This window comes from Leuresthes tenuis, unplaced genomic scaffold (genome assembly GCF_036924035.1).
Source record: "Leuresthes tenuis unplaced genomic scaffold, fLeuTen1.0.hap1 SCAF_23, whole genome shotgun sequence".
In the NCBI taxonomy this organism is placed as follows: Eukaryota; Metazoa; Chordata; class Actinopteri; order Atheriniformes; family Atherinopsidae; genus Leuresthes; species Leuresthes tenuis.
In genome coordinates, this window is record NW_027325377.1 from 10,257,160 (window position 1) to 10,262,996 (window position 5,837).

Sequence of the window (5,837 nt, forward strand, 5' to 3'; positions counted from 1 at the left end):
AAATGAAGCCCAAGGCGATTTCCAGTGTTTGCCCACCAGAATTGTTGGGTCATTGGTTATGCCATGGCTAACAGATGATGTAAGTGTAGATGATATTGTTTTGGAAGTAACTATATCATATGTACAGCAGTGTTTGTAACACAGAAATGTTTACCTTAGACAACATCACACATCAAAAGTTGCATTATAACCAATCTGGTACAATTCCAGGCAGTGAACTATCGAGTAGCACAGCTTGCTCAAGAAAACATGGTAACACTTTTCCTTATATTTGCTTAATTTATTCTTTAATGCCTTATCAAGTTTTAGCATATTAATGCAATGTTGAATGTTACAGTGTGGTTCCTTGGGGTACTTTGATTTTATTGTGTGGCACCGGGAATGGATTGCCAGTGGAGCAGTCGGTGACCAGACTGTGAAGCGCATCCCTGTATGTCCTTTTGTTCCCTTTTTGCATAATATAATACAATGTGGAAAGAACAAACACATCCACTCTTAACATGAACTATGTTGTCATGCCTGATGTTGCTATAGGTGTCTGACAAGATATTGCTACCGAGAATTGTGGGACATTCCTCTCCGGAGACAGGGAATCATTTAATTCTTTGGGTGAGCTAACACCAATTTCAAGGTTATATTTGATCAATTTGCTGAAATAAAATTGGATGGGTAAATATAATGTAAAAATATCGCTGCTTGCCAGAGGGAGATAATTAGTTTTTTTTCCATCTGCCTACATTAAATGATGCAGAAACTGCAAAAGCTACTTACACTTACATTTAAACTTGTACTGATTCCCTTGTAAGTGTTTGACTTCAAAGTCAAACAAAATAATTTACAATTCCCTTAACCATCACTCAAGCATTGGTGACATGGACCTCCTTAGGTAAAGGGAGGGTCGTATAACAAACAATTATGGTAGGTTTTGTTTTTGTTTTTTTTTAATCAGGAAAAGTGACATTATGATCATACTAAACTATTGCCATTTTCTTTTTCTAGAAATGTCTTCAGATTTTCTGGTGGCCTTCAAGGATGGACTGGCCTATCCTCCACAGTGGAAGCAGCAGGACTCATTAATTGTGGAATTTTTGTGTGTTCGGTGAGTTGCCTGCTTTGCAAGCTGCTTGTGTTCCTGATCGGGGCATTTGTGGTATGTGGCTTCATCATAACCAAATGTTTTGTTCCCAACGAGGCAGCTGAAAATTAGGTGCAAAATCTTGAGGTCACTGTGGAGGCTCTGACCCTGAACCAATGCAGGACTCTCCGGCTGTACCATGCTAACAAATGTGAAAGTTGAGGTTGGAGTAATTGATATATTACTAAAACGTCAATACATGTGTTAAGAAAAATGCTGTGGTTTAAGTTATGGTCTTTGGTTCACATGACTTGCACAAAGGAGATTACAGGACACTGAATCCAGAAAGCCTGGTGCGGAAAACAAAATCATGTTTGTTCCAGCAAACAACAGGGACAAACACGTATGTAAATACAATATAAATATATTGCAGTTTGCACAATGTTTACATGGTAAGTCTTGGTAAAATCAAGATACAAAAAAAAATCTTGTAATATTTGAAATGGACAAACTTCATAATACTTCAAAAGGTATGTACTGTTGAATTACTGTATACAGTACAATAATAACCTATGTACAGAGCAACAAATGACTTTACTGTAATTTGTAGCACCTCCCAAAGGGGAGAAGTTTAAACGGCTTGTAGTATCACTTTGGCCTCATAAGTCCATTTCTCCTCATCGTCTTTGGCCACAAGTTTCGGTCGGGGTTAACATGAATCATGCAGTGATCAGAACCCCAATGCTCAGTCACATGTTTAACATATTACTCAGCACACTGGAAACAAGACTGGCACTATATTATATTCTATATCATTGAACTAATAACTTCACAGCTATGGTTGTGCCACTCGCTTAATAGACCTACCTGATTCATTACTTAACTTGCCTAAATGTTTAGTGCAATCTGTCCATTGGGATACACAGAACCTCAGAATTATACAATTTTTAATAAAGCATATTAAGGAGGAAAGAATATAATACATAGCAACAGAACACTGTAAAGATTTAGAAACTTATATACTGTATGTTTTTTGTTGCCTTGCCAGTTCACAACGGACAATTTAACAAAACCTTTGTCTTGTTGTTAATGTCCTCTGTTGGCATGTAAAGCAGGTTGTTCTGTGCTTCTTCACTTGTTAATCCAGACAGAAGAGATTATCCAGCAACTGGAAAATATTCTGTCAGTGCCTGGAACTGTTGCTGAGAAACAGCTTTTCATTACAGACCGCATTCAAGCAAGCTCAGGTTACACCACTGCTCACGAAACCTTCCCTCCCTCCAACTCATGGAGAATTATCGGCCAGTCTCTCTCCTCCCATTTCTGTCTAAAATCATTGAAAGGACCACCCTTTCAATGGTTTTGATAATTGAGGGAACACCATTTGGAGAATGTTTCTCACAAATGCAGAGAAATGGAAGCATTACTTTGTGCTGCTATAAATCTCTAGCTGTTAGAATCCATACTTGAACAAAGTATTAATTTAAATAGATGTGATTGACAAATAAATCAATGTGGTTAAAACGGTCAGAATTTCACATGTACACCATCATCACTTTTGTTGAATGATTCAGAATCTGTTCTTCTGGAGACAACCTCTACAAAAAAAAGGTACCAGACATTGTTTGCAATGTGGGTGCCTATGAGTGACTTCACTAATTCCATTCTGCCAGCTGTGACATATTGTGGTTCTGCAGGTCAAGTTTGCATCACTTTATATCCAATTTTTACAGAGCTGCAGAGATGACAGAAGGTGACACAGAGAGCACAGAAAAGGTAAGATATTTAAAAATCATAACTCAGAAAATTGATCAAATAAAACTTGGCATGTTGCAGAAAGACGTATGTAGATGATGGTACATAGACTTGCAGTGACTTTATTTCTGCGTTTAACAAAAATAAGAATTTATACTGGGTTGCATCCATCAGAAATTGTTTCTGTTTTACTGATAGTACTACTAAAATAAAAATTAAAAAAAATAACTGTAGGGTCCCTGATAAACAATCCTAAACTGTTCACAGAAGGCAAAACTAAAACACTAGACAGACGTACAAGTATAATTTAGGTTTTCACATAAGATCATATGTTACTTGATCACAAAACCATACACTGTAATAAATAAACAAACTAACTTAAAGTAGCTTTTATGCACTCGTATTACACAGTTAACAGTGGTACTTAATGATCTGTATTGATCAAGCTGTGGCTAGAGTTGGAAACCATTTGTTTAAAATGATTTATATCAACAACTGACATTTACTCTGGTAGGCTCTCAAGGAACCCACTTAGTGTTTGCTTTTTCCTGTACATGTTTGAATTTATGCTGTTAACACAATTGTTGATAAAGGCAACATTCATAGTTCCCAACAATTATCTACTGTTAATGATGTTGGTCTACTATAAAAGCTCTAAAACTCTGAAGGATTAGTTGTTAATAACATAAATACTCTGAACAAACTGTCTTTATTGCAGGAAAGCATTATTTTGAGAGACAGCATGGCTGCTACGACAATGTTTTATGAAACACTGAAAATTCCACCTGTCCTTTCAATGGACAAAAAGGAACAAACTGAAACCCTGCAGGACCTGAACAACTGAGAAGGCAATCTGGATGGAAGTTCTCCAGCGGCACTTTAAACTTTTGTTTTTCAAGAAAAACAGGACTATGATACCTTCTGCAGAGAAATGGTTGATAACAGAAATTACAAAGTCTTTGCAAGATTTGACAAAGGATTCATGCTTGTGGACCTATACAGCAGTACAACATTGCAGTAGTTAAAAGGGTTTAATAAAAACATTGAGCAACTACAGTGTCATCTGTAGTTTATCATGAATAATTGCACAACATATTTTCTCATATATATACGTTTGGGGTCTATAGGTGGGATTGACAGTAGCGGCCACCCAGACACTGGCAGCGGTTGAGGCAGATGTTGAGAGGTTAATTAAATCGGATGTGCGACACGGCGGCATCAGTGTTAACTGCCTCAGACAGCGGGATGTCTGTAGTAGCTGCGGAACACTGCGGCAGAAATCACGTAATGGAAATGCTACTACCAGCGAGTGTAATAAAACGGTTGTTTTTATAGAAAAAAAAAATTATGAGCAGATGCCTCTAACAGCAGCAGTCGCCGTGGCAGATCAGTGGTAACTGGCCCAACGGCAGTGGCTACGCGCACACACCCACATGCACAGCGGCAGGTCGGTGGCAACTGCGCCACACAGCGGCAGCAGTGGACGGATTAATTAAGAAAACCTCGCAGATTAATGCAGAAATCACACAATAGAAATGCTACTGTCACGAAGTCAAATTCAACTCTGACTGCAGCAGTTGATAGATCAGTGGCAACTGCCTCAGACATCGTCAAGTGCAGTGGAAGTCCGGTGGCACGCGCGCACACGCACAGCAACAGGTCAGTGTCAGAGATTAATTAAGACAACCTCGCAAATTATTTACAAAATCGCGTAATAGAAATGCTAATGCCAGCAAGTGAACTACAACTCTGACTACTGTTTTAGACAAAAATAAAAACAGATGCCCATAACAGCAGTAGTCGCCGTGGCAGATCAGTGGAAACTGCCTCACACACCGCTAAACCAGTTCCAGCTGCCTTGACAGGTTAGTGGCAGCTGTCAATTGGGGTGGCAACACCCATTCCGACATCCCGCCATTCCGACATCCCACCATTCCGACATCCCACCATTCCGATATGCAAACCTCCCACCATTCCGACATCCCACCATTCCGACATCCCGCTATTCCGACATTCAAACGTCCCACCATTCCGACAAGGCTTTCAGTTTAAGGAAATGTGCGTTACTCAACAGGCGAGTCCCTTCTTTCTGTTCATGCAATTTATATGTTTAACACATGTTTACAGATAAGCGTTATTAAAGGCACAAAGTCTCGGCAACTGGAGGAGGAGAAGCAGTCCGCGGTGGTTTTTAATCACACACTCCAATGCCACTTGTTTCAACTTCCGAAAATTTAATCCAGGAAAAAAGGCTTACAAATATGGACCGAAACGGCTCCATAATACGCACAAGAATCCAAAAGAAACGAAAGTTAACTAAAAGAAAGCAAATACGCAGCATGAAGTGGTCAAAATTGGTTTTACGCATGCCTATGTGCGTCTGGCACATGCGTCTTCGGGCTCTCCCACGTTGGTTTGTGGATGAAAGCTATATGTTCAGCTGTAATGTCATGTAAAAACAATCTCTACATGACATTTACTCCCAGGTGTGACCAGTTAGGTCCTTAAGATATCAACAGGCTGTATAAAGCCTTGCGCAACGGCTGTGTGTTTGTGCCAAATGCGCAAAGCCCATCCGCGCTTCCCATAAGTACTCATAAATCACGTGAATAACACGAATAAACGTTTTTACTGCATTTTGTTGTGTTTTATACGTTCTATGCTGTCATTTCTCTCCTCTCCTATTGGCAAGGCAAGGCAGAGTGCTCGCAACTGTGTCCTGTGCAGTAGCCGTGATCTGTAATTGCAATTATTACTTTTGCATATGATGACAGCGTGCAAAAGACGCATGGGCTCTGTGGAGAGCTCCGCTCCAGCTGGCTGCTGTGACAGCTCACTGACACTGTATTTCTGCTTAATCAGTTTCAGTCTCGCCAGAGTTACATTAATATCTGTATTTTTATATTTGACATTTCAGGGGATTTTGATAATAGATTATTAAAGTTTGTTTCTTCATTAGTGTAAAATGTTTTGGGTAAAACATAGGCTATTAAAAGGAACTGTCGGA